This window comes from Ictidomys tridecemlineatus, unplaced genomic scaffold (assembly GCF_052094955.1).
Source record: "Ictidomys tridecemlineatus isolate mIctTri1 unplaced genomic scaffold, mIctTri1.hap1 Scaffold_240, whole genome shotgun sequence".
Taxonomy (NCBI): domain Eukaryota; kingdom Metazoa; phylum Chordata; class Mammalia; order Rodentia; family Sciuridae; genus Ictidomys; species Ictidomys tridecemlineatus.
In genome coordinates this window covers 95,061-113,591 of record NW_027522074.1, presented here as the reverse complement: position 1 = coordinate 113,591, position 18,531 = coordinate 95,061, and the positions used below count along the sequence as shown (strand labels likewise).

The 18,531-nt window shown below is 45.1% G+C and overlaps 2 pseudogenes; both read right to left on the bottom strand.

Moving 5' to 3' along the window:
• Positions 1-10,052: 10,052 nt before the first annotated feature.
• LOC144373122 (E3 ubiquitin-protein ligase TRIM35-like) overlaps positions 10,053-18,531 on the bottom strand; it is a 58,638-nt pseudogene continuing 50,159 nt past the window's right edge.
• LOC144373123 (stathmin-4-like) lies at positions 11,537-16,550 on the bottom strand (annotated as a pseudogene).

The window sequence follows — 18,531 nt, the reverse complement described above, 5'->3', positions numbered from 1 at the left end:
ATCTGAACCTATGACCAAATACCACACACCCCATTAGATATAGGTCATTGATATTGTAAAGGACAGCTCCCATGAAATCTCCCAAAACTTACAAAAGAGACGCCCTCAAACTTCCTAGCTCTAAATCATGTATTATTCTCTCTCCGTCTTACACCATATAGTAAATCAGTCCCTTTATAAACAAGACTGCTTCATATGTGGCCCAATGGATGATCAACCTATATCAGCCATTCTCCTATCCAATGTGGCCCTACCCATCAACTCTTGTATCCCCATTTTACAAAAATTCACTGACAGCTGTCATTTCATACAGCAGGGCTAAACAGGTCTTGCTGGAACACCCCAACTAACACCCACACCAGCTCCCTTGCTCTCTACACCATATCATCATGGGGTCAGACTCTTCCATGAGCCCCCCAGGAACTCACTTCTTATGCCAAAATAGTTCCCTCACAATATGCATCAATACTTCCACCCCAGGCCTTTGCATCTTGATTGTCCTTTCTCCCAGCTCACTCTCTATACTTCAGCAGAGATGGCTGTATTCATTTTCCCCTCCATCGTGACAACACAATCTAAGTGGGCAGTCGTCCTTCCAGTCCTCATAGTCATCAGTCTAACATCCTCACTGGTAACCCTGGGGACAGAAGAGAGAGCTCTTGGACATAGCCTTAACTTGGCCTCCCAACTTGACCAACTTGGCGAGGAAGTAGTCTAATCCACAGACACTTCAACTGAGGCCATCTGCCTCCTACAGGCTCAGCTCCTCTCCCTGGCAGAAGTCACCCTACAAAACAGGAGGGCAATAGACCTAATAATAGCCGAAAATGGAGGCACTGGCCTTTTCCTTGGAGAACAATGTTGTTACTATGTCAACCAATCAGGAAAAGTGGAACAAAACATAGAAACCTTACAGAATCTAACAGCTATGCTCAAACTCACGTTCTCTGGCCACTCCCTGCTTCCTCTCTTCCCAGTCTAGGGAACCCATCCTTACTTGGGGCTTACACCTTCTGGGATCTCTCTCTGCCATTTCTCTGCCTGATGTTTTTGTTATCATGTGTTTTTAAGTGTTTACAGGAAGCCATCATGAAAAGAACTAAGACCTTGACCAACCAAGTGGTCAATGAGACACTTCTGAGGGAATATACTCTCTTGACAGAAGAAACCCCTCTAGGACCTGCCTCTGCCCCTGTCACCCACCCCCATGCCAGCAGGAAGTAGCCAAAGAAGAAGAAACCTCCATCCATAAGCCACCCTAAACCCCAATATTAAAACCAAAAGGAAGCTGTTGGCATGACTAAAGCCATCCTCCTTTCCCCACCCCCACTTTATGAATACTGTTCTTATCCTCAAGAAATAGAAATTTGCCCATACTTGAGGTAGAAACTTGCCAGTCTTTGGTCTTGTTCTCTCATTGAGAGATAAAGACTTGCCCATCTCTGTTCCCAAGAAACAGAAACTTGCCTTCCGCAAGAAGGCATTTAAAGATATCCGTTCCTCTCTAAGCATTTTTGGCTACATCCCGTAAATTTAGATACACTGCATTTTTATTCCAATTCATTTCAAAAGATTTATAACCATTAATGTGATCTATGCTTCATCTATGTATTATTTAGAGTGTATTATTTAATTCTCAAATATTTGGGATTTTTTCAGTTATCTTTCTGCTACTAATTTCTTAATTCCATCATGATCAAAGAACTTAATTTATATGATTTTCATCCTCTTAAACTTTTGACAGTGGTTTTATGGTCTACATTATGGTCTTTTCTAATGGCTATTCTATATTAATTTGAAAAATTATACAAACATTCTACTTTGTTAACTACTTCTCCTTTTAGTTCTATCAGGTTTGCTTCATGTATTTTAAATCTCTATAATTAATTGTTAATATATTAGAATTATGTTGTCTTGATGAATTCATTTTCATGATTAGATATAATCCTTCATTATCCTTGATAATAATTCTTGCTCTGAAATCTTTTGTCTAATATTAACGTGGCCACTAAGCTTTCTTTTCATTAGTGGTTACATGATACATCTTTGTTCATCCTGTTACTTTAAACAATCATCCTATTTATATGTAAAGTGTGTAACTTGAAATCTAGCAAATAGCTCAGTCTTGCTTCCTGACCCATTGAGATGGTCTATGTCTTTTAACTGGAGTATTTAGACTACTTAAATTTAATGAAATCATCATTAAATGTCAGCTTGCTTCCTGTTTCCTGCTTTTTACACTGTTCTTTATTCCTTTTCTCTTCTTCACTTGCCTTGTTTGGGGTTTGCCATATTTCTAGTATTCCATTTTATCTCAAGTTAAAATGGCTTGTTATCTGTACCTCTTTGTTTCTGTTGAAATCCTTCTCATTGTTGTTTTAGCTGTTGCTCTAAGTTTTGTAACATACATATTCAATTTATTTCAGTCAACCTACAAAAAATAAAATACCACTTCACCTATAGTGTGAAACTTTACAAGAGTATATCTAAAAAAGTTATATGCATGTGTGTACAGTAGACGGAAGTTCTACATCACTGGTTGCCCATCCCATCCTTTGTGCCTTACTGTAGTTCATTTTAGTTTTACATTGTAAATCCCACAGTGAACTTTTATTAATGTTGCTTTTAACACTTAAAAATGGAAAAAAATAATTCTTATGCATTTGTATTTGTATATTTATAATTTATGATTCTCTTTAGCTTTTTGTACAAATCTAATAGCATTTTTTCTTCTGCTTAAAAAACTTTTGTCATCATTTATTTTAGTTCAGGTCTGCTGGCAGTAAATTCTCTTAGATATTGATGCCTAAAAATATTTTTTAGAGTACTGTGGATTGAATTCTGGCTACTCTACAACTGAACTCCTTCCCCACTCCACTTTTTTTTTTTTTGAGAAAGAGTCAAACTAAGTTGCCCAGGTTGGCCTTGAACTTAGTACCACAACTCCAGCCTTGAAATGTCTTCACCTGCATTCTTGAAAGATATTTTTGTTGGAGATGGAGTTCAATATTGTCAGGATTTTTTTTCAGCCCTTTAAAGATTTTGCTCTATTATTACACAGAATTTTTCAGGTTGCCATACAAAGCTCCACAGAAATTTATCTTCTCACAGTTTTGGAGACGACAAGTTTCAGATCAAGGTGTTACTAGAGTGAGTTTCTTCTGAGATCTCTCCTTGGCTTGTGAAAGGCCATCGTCTCCCAGTCTCCATGTGGTATTCCCTCTGTGTTACTGGGTTCTATTCTCTTCCTATGAGGAGACTAGTCATATGGAGTAGGATCCAACCTAATGGCTTTATTTTAACTTAATTCCCTCTAAGGTCTCTATGCTTTCTTAAGTATTTTGTGTTTAGAACTTCAACACACGAATTTGGGAGGTATATATTCAGACATGAGAATCGTTTTGCAACAAGAAATGTACTATGATTAGCTTTGAGCCTATGTGTGTAATGTTTTGTTTGTTTGCTTTGTTTTGTTTTCCTGTATTGGGAATTGAACCCAGAGCTTTGTGCATGCTGGGCAGGTACTCTACCACCAAGCTACACCACCATAGTTTCTTTGAATATTTTGTTTGCCACTGTTTTTCAAGAATTTGCTCAAGATGTTTCTTCCAGAATTTTTATTCTGTATTTTTTCTTCTTAGAGCTTGTTGAAATTTTAAATCTGATACTTTTGCACTCTAGGAAATTATAAATATATAAGCCCTTACTTCTTCAAATATTTTTCTGTCTCCTTCCATTTTTCTTTCCTCTACTTTCTTCAACACAGGATGTATGTTTCTGGTGACTAGTTTAATGTGTGTCTACCAATTCCATTGGTTGTTTCTATGTTTACTTCCATGGATATTATATCCTAATAAGTACATGTAATTCTATCCTGCCTCCTTGTAAATTTGATAGATTTGTATTGGATGTCAGATATTTTGAATTTCACATTGGGGCCTGGGTTTTGTTATTTTGTTTTGACTTGTTTTGTTTTGTACTGGTGAGGAGCAGGTTGTGCCCCACTCTGTGTGATTCTGTGATACATAAAACAGTAATTTTCAGGCTGTGTTTAACCCTGAGTTATTCCATGTTAGAAGCACTTTGCTATAAGTTACTCTATTTTGAGTACAGGTGCCAAGATAGAAGAAATCCACACCTTGTTTATATAAGTAAACCACTGTAGTGGAGTAGGTCGCTCAGAAAACACCAAGTCCCTATTTTGTCCAAATTGAAGAGTTTTAATCCTGACCAGCTGGGACTGCTCCCTACCTGACCAAGTTGTTTCTGTGGGAAACAGCCTGGAACCTCAGTGTTTTAGGTTATTCAAAGGCAAAATCTGCAAAAACCACATCCAGGTTGAGGAAGCTGCAAGTACAGAACCTGAATTGAGACATTAGCAAAACAATGAAACGTCCTTAATCATATTTTCAGTCACATTCAGTTTTCTCATGGGATTTTCCATTATCATGATCAAAAGATAAGTTGATCAAAGTGACCCTAGCCAAATACAAGTTAAAGAATGGATACTGAAATTTAATCAATTATTCCCAATAAGGTATATTGCTGAAGAAAAATGGAGACTAAAGAGAACAGATGAGATAAAGAGATAAGACAAGGCACTAACATCACATGAATTATATATATAATGTATAAGACATATAATATGAAGTGTTTAAGATATTAAAAATTAAGATTGGGGTAATCCAAGATGGCAGGCCAGAGGAAGGCAGCATTCTGTGTCACTATGTGACCTGGGATTCAAGTAGTGAGAATACTGCTTTCTGCAAGCAATATTACTATTTCCTGTGCAGGAATCATGGCCACCCTGCCCATGCAGGGCCCCAGGCCTCAGTGTCTGAGTAGGTCTCCCAACTACTTGCTCATGCAGGACTAATGGGTGCCTGAGTGGGACCATTGGCATCAGCACCTGCCAGAACTTTTGGCCACCCACCCAAGCACAAATCCCAGATTCAGCCCCCCCTGCAGGACACCTGGCTGCTACCCATATGCAGGAACTCTGGCCTCCACTCCCATGTGGGCCCCCATATACCAACGTGGAGCCCCCCTGTCTCCTCCATCTGGGACTCTGCAGCAGCGAAGATAGTCCCCTATGTGTGGTAGCCTGCCTGTACCTGGGAACTTTATCCAGGCTCTGAAGACAGCTGATAGCCACACACTGGTATCTCTGCCCTCAGGATGGTGGAGCTAGTCTCTGAACTCATCGTTCAATGCCATCACCTGGCTCTCCCCATCCAACTGACACCCCATCACTGAAAGCAATCGCCTCCATCTTGGGTCACCTTCATCACCACCTTTAGTGGGGGCAACTCCCACATTGGAACTCAGGCTTGTCAGGTACCAGTTACTAACTCCCCCATCTCCCCAGCAGTCTCTAACCTGGCACAGTGACCGCCCAATGCAAAACAGCTCTTAGCATGGCAGGTACGCAGCATATAAGAGCCCCATAGACAAAGGACTCTTATTATAAAGCAGTAAGGGAGATGGTGAGTGTGATACAGTTTACAGGCGAACACAGAGACCAGGAACTAGAAGGTCTTCAGATGAGATAAAGATAAGACCAGGCACTCACATCACACGAGCATGCCCAAAATGAGATCCTTGAGGTGCAATCTCCCTTTGGGGACAGAGAGGTCCCATACCCCACTTCCAGGTACCCTCTACCCAGGACCAATCCTTCCTCCCTGGTTACCTTTGCCATCCTGAGGGCAGAGATACCAGCTAACAACGAGCGACCTCACCCATCGGATGAGAAGGGAAGCAGGAAAAATACTGATCTCCAACAGAAACAATCCTTGTTTCTTCCTTTGAGATTTTTTTAAAAATCAAGAATCAATAAATGGGATTGATTCAAAATAAAGAGCTTCTTTTCAGCAAATGAAACAATCTGTGAGGTGAATAGAGTGCTTATAGAATGGGAGAAAATTTTTACCACTTGCACATCAAATGGAGCTGTAGTCTCTAGGGTATATAAAGAACTCAAAAAGCCAAATGCCCCCCCCAAAAAAGAAGCCCCACCAATAAATGGGCCAAGGAATTGAACAGACATCTCTCAGAAGGAGATATACAATCAATCAACAAATATATGAAAAAATGCTCATCATCTCTAGCAATCAGAGAAATGTAAATCAAAACTACTCAAGATTTCATCTCACTCCTGTCAGAATGGCAGTTATTATGAAGACAAACAACAGTAAGTGTTGGTGAGAATGTGGGGAAAAAGGCACACTCATACATTGCTGGTGGGATTGCAAATTGGTGCAGCTAATATGGAAGCAGTATGGAGATGCCTTGGAAAACTGGTAATGGAACCCATTTGACCCAGCTATCCCACTCCTTGGTTTATACCCAAAGGACTTAAAAACAGCATACTACAGGGACACAGCCACATTAATCATAATTAATGATTATAGCAGCACAATTCACAATAGCTAAACTGTGGAACCAACCTAGATGCCTATCAGTAGATGAATGGATAAAGAAAATGTGGCATATATACACAATGGAATATTACTCAGCATTAAAAGAGAATAACATCATGACATTTGCAGGTAAATGGATGGAGTTGGAGAATGTAATGCTAAGTGAAGTTAGCCAATCCCCTCCTAAAATAAAAAAAAAAATGCTGAATGTTTTCTCTGATATAATGAGGCTGATTCATGGTGGGTTTGGGAGGGGAGCATGGGAGAATTAGAGGAAGTCTAGATAGGCAAAGAGGTGGTAGGCAAAGAGAGAAGGTATTGGGGTAAAAAAGATGGTGGAATGTTATGGTCATCATTACCCTAAATACATGTATGAAAACATGAATGGTGTGAATATACTTTGTATACAACAAAAGATATGAAACATTGTGTTATATATGTATAATATAAGTTGTAATGCATTCTGCTGTGATATTGCAGCACAACTTTTCATTTCTCTGGTTGTACAAGACATAGCATTGCACATTATGTGCATTCACACATGTGTATCTAGGGTAATGATATCCATCTCATTTCACCATCTTTTCTTTCCTTCCCTCACTTTCCTACCCTTTGCCCAATCAAAGCTCCTCCATTTTTCCCAAGCCTTCCTCCATTATGGACCGGCATTCACTTATCAGAGAGAACATTCAGGTTTGGGGGGATTGGCTTACTTCACTTAGCATGATATTCTTTAACACCATCCATTTCATCTCAGTCAGAATGGCAGTTATCAAGAATACAAACAACATAGCTAATCCCAAAGAAACAATGCTGAATGTTTTCTCTGATATAAGGTGACTGACTCATAGTGTAATAGGGAGGGAGAGCATAGGAGGAATAGAAGAACTCTAGATAGGGGAAAGGGGTGGGAGAGGAAGGGAGAGGGCAGAGGGTTAGCAATGATGGTGGAATATGATGGACATCATTATCCAAAGTACATGTAAGAAGACACAAATTGGTGTGAATACACTTCATATACAACCAGAGATATAAAAATTGTGCTCTATATGTGTAATATGAATTATAATGCATTCCACTGTCATTTATTTTTTAAAAATCAATAAAATAAAATAATGTTTTAAAGCAAAGTTTTCATGTTCAGAAAATTTTCAAAAAAGGATATAAAATGGGTTAGTTTGAGATGTTAGTGTTTCTTCAACTGCCTAGTTTAAAATTCCTTCTCCTTTATGAAGCAACAGCTGGGAGCAGTTGAAAAAAAAGAATACAAACAAAATAAGTGTTGGTGAGGAAGTAGGGAAAAGGCACACTCATACATTGCTGGTGGGACTGCAGATTGGAGCAACCAATTTGGAAAGCAGTATGGAGATTCCTTGGAAAACTTGGAATGGAACCACAATTTAACCCAGCTATCCCACTCCTCAATCTACACTCAAGGCCATTACCCCATCAGGGGAAAAACCCAGGATTAGCAGAGCTAGAAAGGCTAGGGTTTGGCACTGTTCTTATGCAGAACTAAGCTAGGTCCTGTAAGTCCTGGGCTTGGATCATCCTGAACAGGTCTCTCATTTACAATTTGAGGTCAAGGGAGACTGGAGACACTGTCTGGTGCTCACATGGAATCCCAGGCCTCCACCTGCACCTTCTCCTGTCCTAACCAAAATTGCTGCCACATTTCCAACCTTCCCCTGTCAGGAGTGCTATAGCTCCATCAAAGGTCATTGATTTAGGGCAGCAGGATTTAAAACACACCTCTGCTTCAGTCCTCCCTTTCTCAGCCCCAGTTCCTCCTTCTGCTGCATCATAATGGGGACCCCAGGCGCCCTTCTTGCACACACTCTTGCTGACTGATGATGGATGGGTTCCCTTCTAGGGGGTCAGCTCCTGCCCCAGTGCCCAGCACAGCACCCACTCTGCCCCAGCCGGCCTCTTCCGCTCTGCCTATTGGAAGTGTCCTTGTGCTCCCAGGCTCCCTCTTCTCTAGGAAGGCTTCTCCCACTCCAGTTGACAGAGACCCGTCATCCTCTTACCCTTGGATGCATTACCTATGGCTTAGTTTTCTGTTGTTCAGAATGGTTCAAACTGTGACCATCACATTGTTCATGAAGAATCATATAATTTTATCTGTTAATTAAAAATAAGTAAATACTGTACTTAGCAACCAATAAGAATAGATGGCAGCTGTCAGGCTTAAGTGACAGTCTTCAGAGGCCCCCTGCAGTGCCAAAACTCTTCAGCTCCTGGACTGTGGGGAGTCCCAGAGAATCCCAGGAAAGGGGCTGTGCAGCTGGAAGGGCCCCATATGCAGCCAAACAGAGGGACACTGGCAGATGAGGACAGGTAAAAGCTGTCAACAACGAGTTTGCCCATCTTGGTGAATACCAACTTAGTATAAATCCTGCCAATTACCAGAAAAAAAAAACTTAAAATAAGATTTAATCTTACTAAACCATTTTTTAAAAGGAAAAAAATGGAAATTGATTGCTAAATTGTAGGTTCCAGGGCAGATGGAATCCTCAAAAGACCCTATTTCAATAAACCTAGTCAATTATTTTCATTTACAAACTTAGCAAAGAAATCCGCATTTTATCAAGCTCTCAGAGAGATTTTGATGTAAATTGGAAATTTAAAAACCATGGCCTTGCCACTTAGCTTCCTGCCCCATTTGTAAACACTTTTAAGGCAGGATTTGTTTCCTAATGCTTTGAAGGTGCGCCATTCAGAGCACATAATTTGAAATTTCAGGGTCAGATGCTGGGGCTTAGTGGACATCCTGTCTCCATGCTCATTCAAAAGGGTCTGATTGCCACCCCCAATTTAAAAACATATATTTATATATGCATATATATGTGCATATATATGTATATGTTTTATGCAGCATGCTAGAAATACATACACAAAAACTAAAATTGAGATACAATTTCTGTGGAAAAAGTACTTATTACCTGGAATTCATTTTAATGTTTAGTTTTCTGTTCTATTCTGAAGGAAGGAAGATTGGGTAGGGCCAATAAAGCTGAGCTCACAATCCAATGAGTCATATCTCACAGCTTCAGAAACACTGATCTAGGACTCACAGCCTAGTTTGGAAGTGTCAAGAAGCAGCACAGAAAATAGAAGGAGGCCAGTAGAGTAGAGGAAGGGGGGAGATAGGGAGGGAAAGGGTAAGGATGTTGGCCAAATTACAGTGTTATATTGTGTGCATGTATGTATATGAGAATGGATTCCAACGTTCTGTATTATTATAATGAACAAATAAAAAAGTTTTTTAAAAAGAAGCAGCACAGTGAAGTGGCTAAAAATACAGACCCTGGGAGCAAGCTGCCAAATTCAAGTCGCTGTTCTCCCACTTAACTATCTTTGTGAATTTGGGCAAGAGTTATGCTTTCTATACCTCAATTTCTTTTCCTATATAATAGGATAATAAGAATAAGTTTCTCCTCCAGCTGGTGTGAGAATTAGGTGAGGTAATATATAAGTTCAGAAAATTTCCAGGCATCTAGTAAGAATGTTCAAAGCATTAGCTGCCGCCGCCTCCTTCTTCTTCATCACCACCATCAATGTTGATCCTCCAGTTATCCTTTCCTAAAACAAGGCTAAATTGCAATACCACTGGTGGAAAAAACAAAAGGCAATATCAAAGAGTTTATTTGCAAAGCTGTACAAAACTCCACAGTGTGCAGGGCAGGGTGTAGCAATTCTCTGGGCCCCTGGACAGGCAGACTGCCCTCCTGCTCCTGTTTGCAAGGGAGGAGTGGGAGGGGCTTCTGTTTCCAGCCATGGTACTGGTCCTGGAGAACATGAGTTCTGTTACTGAATGGCTCTTTCTGCCTTCCACTAGCAAACATTTTATTTTCTTGATCACAGTTTGATGCACTGAGAATCCCAAAGCTCCCAGGGTGAAAAGGGCTTCTGCCAGGGTCTGACTATTGAGGTTCCCCCCAAATTCCTATGTTGAAACCTACCCCCCATGCAATAGTGTTAAGAGGTAGGACCTTCAGGAGGTGATGAGCTCATGAGGGCTTTACCCTCATTTTACCGTTTTGCCATATGAGGACTGAGTGGAGAGCAGCTTTGACCAGATGATCTTGGACCTCCCAGACTCTAGAAGTGTGAGCAATAAATCTCTTTCCTTTATAAATGACCCAGAATAAGGTATTTTGTTATAGCAACCTAACACATTAAGGCAACTTCTTTCTTACAATGAATCCTGGGGACCATATTAGAATGTTAGTCCATAGTAAGGAAGATTTGGTTTCTTTTCTTATCAATTCATTACACTCAATCCACTTGATTGTCCTGGGAAGAAAGGGAGGGACAGGGCAGGAACAACCCACAGGGAAGGTTTAAAAGAAGGGAAAAGCAAACCTTTCAATTATTCCAAGGGCCAGCATAATTTAACCAACCTCTTCCAGAAGCACCTCAGATACATGGATGGCAAAATTAAGAGGCACCTGCTATCAGATGGGAGGCGGATACATTTCTAGAACTTTCTACCAGTCACTCAAAAAACAAATTCAGGAAGAAAAGCACTGGAGATTTGTAGTAAACGTTTCATTGGTCATGATGATCAAAAGATGATGGTTAACACACACACACACACACACACACACACACACACCTCATTCCTCCTGCTGCTAGGCAGAGTGACATGTCTGCCTTGCACTGCTCTGGCTGGGCTTCTTATCCTGTGGGCCCTGCAGCCATGGCTCCTCAGGACTCTGCCCATCATTCACCCTGAACTTCCACTGCCCCTTGTTCACATCTTCCCTCAACAGGGTGCCTGGAGGCTGCTCTTCCAGGCAGAGCCATGAAAATTGGAGGCCTTGGTGGCCTGATTCTGCAGTGGGTAGTGTCGCAATGTCCGTGACTTCTTCTCCTTTCCAAACTCTCCTTCTTTCCCCTCTCCCACCCCATCATTGTTCCCCAGAAACAAACAGGATGGCTTCACTGGTCAATTCTTTACATGTACAAACACCAAAAGCGGAGGAAACGCCCCTAGGCCCCCCCCTCTCCAAACCCAGCGCTGGGAGAGCAGTCGACGGGGGGAGGCTGCTGGAACCGGAGCTGTGGGACTGTACAGCTTTCCTGGAAACTTCTTTGGCCTCTGGGCTTTACCTGGAGGCCTCTTCCTTCAGCTCCTTGTTTTTCCACACCTCTTCCGCATGCTTGTCCTGGGAAGAAAGGGAGGGACAGGGCAGGTCACACAGGCTTCCCCGGGCCTAAAGGAAGGTAGAGGGGTGAGAGAAGGGCAGCACAGGATGGCTATCAGGAACAGCGGAGCAGTGTCGGCCAAGGCGTCCTGGGAGTGGCAGAATGCGGCAGGTGAGTGAGCCCAGGGACAGGTGGGTCCCAGCCTCCCGCAGAGCCCCCAGCCTCTTTCCCCCTTATCTGGCTACTGTGACAGCTGGACTGGCAGCTTGGCTTGACTTATTATAGGGAGCTGCTGGGGTAGCTTGTGTGAGAGGAGCCCCTAGGAGAGCAGGACCACTGCAAGCCCCGCCTACAAGTCACCAGTCTGCGCCATCTGCCTGAGTTCCTGGTCCATTCCCCTTATTGCTTATTGCCCACCCCCCTCCGCCTCCTTCACCTGCTTTCTTATGGTAAGAGATCCTTCATTTGTAGTTCAGCCCAAAGGCAGGCCCCGCCCTCTGCGGCCCGCCAGCTGCATGGCCAGCTACATGGCCAGCTGCATGGCCTCAGCTGACTCCTCAAGGTGGGCCACGTTCTCTGATCACGGCAGGGCCTGGAGGGCGGCTCTGGCACCTCCTGAGCTCTGTGAAGGCAGTGTCCACCTGCAGTGCTGCATCCTGCCTGCCTCATGCTACTGCTCACTGTGAAAACTTCCAGATCCTCTTGTCTTCTAGTTTGTATTTCCCACAATGGCACCTTGCATTTGGCAGGTGCTGGGTAAATGACCCGCCTTCCAGTCCCTGGTATAATCACGTTCAAATGGCAGAATTGACTTGAAGTAGACCCATTGAGGCAACCCAGGCTCCCAAGCTAGACCTTAATCTAGAGCTCTGTCCCTAGAGAGGACCTAGAACTTCCCATGGGTTGGAGGCAGAGAACAGTGTAGATCAAGCAGTAGTTCTCAAACTCCACCATGTGTCAGCATCACCTGGGAACCTCTATGGTCCCCAGAGACCAACCCTAGAAAGCCATGGTAGTAGGTGTGTGGCAGGGTCCAAGTATGTGTAGTTTTAAACTTTGCACCAAATAATTCTGGTGTAGACCACTGGTGACCCAAAGACTGGCCCAGAAGGTTTTCCCACCCCACCTGCTGTCTCCTCCAGTGAATAAAGGTGAGTAGGATCAAGGTCCCAGAGAAAGATGCCCTCTCAAATGTCTATGCTGGCACCTTGCTGCCTGGAGTCTATCCTACCTCCACAGCTCATGTTCCCCAGTGTGAACCTTTCCAATTGCTTCTCAGGTGAGCTCCTGGGCCCTGGGTTTCCAGCTTCCATTTCCTTGTCTCCAAATGCCCTCTCAGTGATGAAAGCCTAGTGACACAATGGTGGGCTTTTCTTTCTAACAAAGGCAAGCAAAGAGCCACCTGGACGCAGAGCTGAAGCACTGGTTTCTAGTCCCAACTCTGCCCATGTTAGCTATGTCATCCAGCACAAGTCATCTGACTCTCTGACTGGTTTGCTCATCTACATCAAGGATAATGCCTGTTCTGCTTACCACCATGGACTTGTGAGGCAGTAGTATAATGAGACAGAAGTGTTTGCAAATAGTCTTTCAAACTCTCTATCACCAGACCAGCCTCAATTATTTGTTTTGGACATGGCCTCTGAGCCCATGCCCCCTCCTATTGTGACTGTAGATTTTTTTTTCAAGAGTTTGTCTCGAGTCATCCCTTATTAATTGGGGAAGCCTGAAATCAGACCCAGATTGCTTCCCGCCCACAGGGTACTTGGTAGAGGCCTTGGTGCCCCTCAAAGGATAGCATCAGGGTGAGGGGCTGGCACGTGCTGACCAGAGCCAGGGCCTGCACAACGTACAGATCCCTGGAGAAGAAACCATCTTCTCCAGCTCCCTCCTGCCCATGCTAAGAGGGAGCGAAACAAAAAAGAGAAGCACTTACCTTCCTTCGTTCCTCGGCCACTTCTAGTTTCTTCTGGATCTCTTCCAGTGATGGGTCTTGCCGCCAGTGAAAATAGGCATTGAACTCGGGCATCCCATCAAAGGAAGGTGGCTTCAGGATGACTTTGAAGGACTAGCCCGAGGTGCATTTGTTCAGTTCAATGACTTCCAGTTCAATGACTTCCATGTCCAAGATGATGCACCAGTTCAGGTCCCTTGTGTCTGCTGCATGATGAAAGCGAGGACTGCTTACCTGCTGAAGAATAGCTGGGACCCCTAAAACATGCACATGGACCAGGAGAGCTGGGTCCCTGTGACAAACCAGTGGCCATGGGCCTGGTTCTGTCCTGAGCACTGCTACCTAAGGTCAGAGGGCTGATAGGGCCCAAGGTCCATAGCCACAGTAAGGCCCCAGGCTCCTCAATTAGGGCCCTGGGGACATGTGATGTCTGACACCAGCCACAGCAACAGCAGCTGCCTTGGCTTCTGCCTCTACCACCAGCCTCCTCTGAGGATTAGCTCTTTCACCCATTGTCCTTGCTGGTGTCAGACAGTGGTGCATTTTACCCACTGCCCACCCAGGCCCCTCCTCGTCCTGCTACCCACTGACTGTGTGGCCTGTGGACACTGACTGCTCCTACCCTGTTCTCTTCTTTCTGTCCATTCAGCACTGTCTTTCATCTGGCTTTGATCTTTCCTCCTACACGGTTTCCCACACCAGCCTAAACAGAAAAGACAATCCCAGGTCATCCAAACCCACCGTCACCTACTGCCAGGCCAACCACACCCCTTCCTCTCAACAGGAAATAGGAGGTGACCTGTCCCCCACACCCAGCAGGAGAACCTGGACATCCAGTGTCTAGGAACCATCTCTGAAACTGGCCCCGAGCAGTACAGCCACCACAGCCCAGGCAGGAAGCCCTCTTCCCACCTCCAGACTCTTGGAGAATCTCCTCCTTTCCTAGGAGACCGCTCAACCACCCCGTGTCCCCTCTTCCCTTCTGGTTTGTTCCTGAGGGTGGACTCTCTGCCTGGTTCCCCTTGGTGTTGTTTGTTCAAGAAATGAACAAAGGTGAAGCTAAGAGGGAGTGCTCTAGAGAGGGCCTGATTCAGATCCCAGCTGCCATCTAGTGCCCCAGGCTAGACCCCTGCAGCTTGGACCCTGGCACTCTGGGTAGGAGCATGTGCACGGGAAGGAGAGTTTCATAAAATGGGGGCTGGGGACTGCACCCTCATGCACAGGAGGGAGCCTCTACTCCTTTCTTCCTCAACTGAGTCCTCACTGACCTTCATATATGTAAGATGACTTATTCAGAAGGTCAGCCAGGAAGCAGGAGAAGAACAGGGACACCAGTGGGAGCTCCTCCATCTTCTCCTTGTAGGCTGTGGAAACATCAGGCAGGTAAAGTTGGGGACCCTGGCTGGCCTCAGAGACCCACATCTACATGAGTTGGTCTGGAGTTTTTAGCTCCAGAAATGCACCCAAGCCACCTGCACCTCTCACATCTGGAACCACCTCCTTAGGATTGTGGCGTCTGATTCAGCCCCTCATCTGTCCCCTTCCAGAGCACCCAGTGGCCCTATCTAGTATTTCTCCCCTCCTAGCACCAAATGCCAGGCATCCTCAGGTATAGATTTCAAGCACCACCACCAGCCCCCAGCTTGACTCTGGGACCCAGCTTTCTGTCTCCCCATGCTCACCCTGGATGAGTCACTTCTTTGGCATTGGGATGTAGAAAATCCATGCTCCATTCTACCAGAAACATTGGGTAGTGCCACACAAAGGGTGGAGAAGAAGACAGGACAGGGAGTCATCACTGTCCCTCTGCTCCACACTGGGTGCTAAGTGGGGCTGCTCTTCCTGACCTTCCTAGCACAGTGGCCAAAGCCAGCATGACTGGTGTCCATGAGGCAAGAGTGTATCTCCACCACCACCAATTCCCTCTGTGTTTGGAGGTCACAGTTCAGAGCCGCCCAGGCCACAGTGGTGACCCCTGTCCATCTCTCCCCACTTCCCTGGAGATAGTGGACATGCTTTTGTGCTTAGCATTCTCAGGCCTTCTCAGCAGCAACCTGCCCAGCACAGAGCCAATTGTGCTCTTTTACAATTGAAAACATAAGTGACTGCAGAAATACTGAATGGGCATTTAAAAAACTTTAAAAGAAAAAATACACCAATGAGCAAAAGGAAGAAAAACTTCAGTTATACTCCCACCCACCACCTGGGGACTGAGATGGTCAGGAGCCACCATGGTGGGACAAAGGCTGGGACAAGAATAAAAGCCCTTCCTCCTCATGGGAGATATCTCCATGCTCTACCCCTGTGCTCTCTTCCCAGGCCTGAGGTTAGACCTGCTAAAAGCACAGAGGCAAAATGTTTGCACAAGAAGAAATTGTTACTGGGGGGAGAGAGGGTGGTCAAAAAATTCTAATTGCACTTATTTTTATTCACTTTCAAAATCATTACTTTGGGGCCAGGTGTACTGGTGCATGTTCAGTAATTCCAGCGACTTCAGAAGCTAGGGCCAGAAAATCACAATTTCAAGGCCACCCTTGGCAAATTTGTGAGACCTTGCCTCAAAATAGAATATTAAAAAGGGGCTAGATATGTAGCAGTGACACAGCACCCTGAGTTCAATCTTCAATACTACACACACACAAAAAAAATTTAAAAATCACTAATTTGGGAGATGGCACAGCTGGGCAATACATTATTAGTTTCCCAATAGTGTGGTTTTGGGTTATCTGACAGCCAAGTTTAGATGATGATGTTGGCCTGCATTACTTTTCAGAAATTGAAGGCCTGTTTTCATATTATGTGTGTCTCCTTTTCTGCTTAACTTTGGGGTCAGGTTCTACTTGGCCCTGCAAGTAGACATGTCTCTGTGCGTCCATAAATCATTATGTGCAGAAAAATAGCCCATTCTTCCATGCCATGTGGGGACCTACCTGCGAGGGTCATGTTTGCTGGGATCTGGTGGCTAATCTGACTGAAAGTCACAGAAGGCGTCTCTCACCAGCTCAGGACATGGTCAAACTCTGAAACAAAAAAAGAAATAGTTTACCACTGATAGATTATCAGCCTAAGGAGGGTCTCTATACAACTGCAGAGGAACCTTGGGGTACTGCACTTGCCCTCACCCCTAGGTCCTCTTTCCACCAGCTCTCACTATCCCAAATACTCACACCCTTCCACTTAACCGGGTCAAGTTCAGGCACTAATGCCAATGTTGCTGTTGGCTTCCTTGTCTCGAGGCCTGAATGTGAACTTGAGTTTCCCAAACCCCTATGAACAAGGGGTGTTCCTCTGTCTCCCTGGGCAGCTCAGTGGCCTTCCCAAGGCAAGGATGCTAGTGAGAGGCCAGTCTCCAGTAGGAATTGCCTAGAGGTATTTTTAAAAATAACCACCCCTCTTAACTTCCGTCTCTACACCCCACCTGTCTCCAGCCAGTTCTGACATGGGGTGAGAGAGAGTTGGACAGAGATGTTAAAACTTTTTCAAGATGGCCTCCCTCTTGCCCGCCCTCCAAGAACCACTGGCCCAGGCCCACTAAAAACAACCCTGGATCACAAAAAGAGAAGAATCAAGGCCCAGTGTCATCACACCTGGTTGATTCATAGACACAAATGGACACATCAGGGCTTTGTGGGAGCCAGAGATGGGCTCCCTACTCAGCATGAGGCCAGGGGAGCCAGGGAGGGACCCCTGTCAGAGCATAAGAGACAGGTCAGAATCTGGTGAAAAGGTCATTCTGCCAGGGAACTGCTCAGGCCAGGGTCAGGGTGAAAAAGCTCAGTGTCCTCAGGGCTCCCTTGAGATAGTTAGAAGGTAGGAGAGCAGCGAAGGCACTGCCTGGAGCTCACTGAAGACAGGAAGGGCTGGCTCTGGAGAGTGCTTGTCACCCAGGCCACTCCATCTTTGACCACTGGTCACTCTGCCAGTGGAAGGTGGTACGAGCCAGCAGGCTGCCTTCTCACGTGGCTAAGTGACACTGAGGCCAAACTGGAGCCCCTTTCCTCCAAGAGCCATGGTGCCTTCCCACTAGGAGCCAGGGTCCGAGCTCTTGTGAGTAGCGGGGCCAGCTCTGGGGTAAGAGCTAGACCAGTGAAGTGTGATTGCAGATGTCAACTCTTGGCTAGTCATGTCACATGTCCGAACCTTGCTTTTCTGACCTTCTGCACAGAGATGTACCAATTAGATGAGAAAAGCTTCTGCCCTGCACCAGCACACAGAATGCGTCATGAATGTCAGGGTCCTTTCCTCTGTGTCAGTGTGGTCCTCCCCTCAGCCCTGCTAGGAGTGTCGTCTCCATTCACAAGTGAGGAGAATGAGGCTCAGAGGGTCTGTGTGACTAGAGAGCGCACAGACTTGACCTAGCTCTAGCTGCCCACACAGTCTTGGTCTCCTTTCTCCTCAATGTGCTGGGTCCAGAGGCCCCTGCCAGGCCTCTCCTGAGTCACACAATGGACCTTCTTTCTCTGGTATCAGGCTGTTCCTGATGGTGCCAGCGGGACCCGAGCAGGGAGGCAGGCCTAGTGCCTGGATGTGAAATCCCCAGTCATGTGTCTGCAGCCTGCATAATCTGCTCAGGGCCGGGCTATCTGAAGGCAATGGGCTGAGTGAGGAAGCTCTTGCCAGGAGAGGCAGCGGCCTTGGACCTTAACCTGGGTGATGGATCAGAAATGGAAGAGGAGGCAGAGAAGCCCACCTGAAAAAAGAAGGGGAGCTGAGCAGGGGCAAGTACTTGGAGTCAAAGGATGTAGCCCTTGGCCAAAGCCAGAATGAGGATGAGGCTGTGCTTAGGGAGCACTTCGCACCCACAGCATCCCAGCTGAGCTTCACTGAGCCAGAGCTAGGCCCACAAGAGAGACATCATCAGCTTCATTTTCAGATGAGGGACCTGGGGCTCAAAAAAGTTAAGATGCTAGACTAAGGTCACAAAGTTCTGAGGTGGCAGAGCCAAGTCAAGCATCCCCATCTTGTGACTTTTAAGTTCCTCCCTAGTGGCCAGGGGAGAAA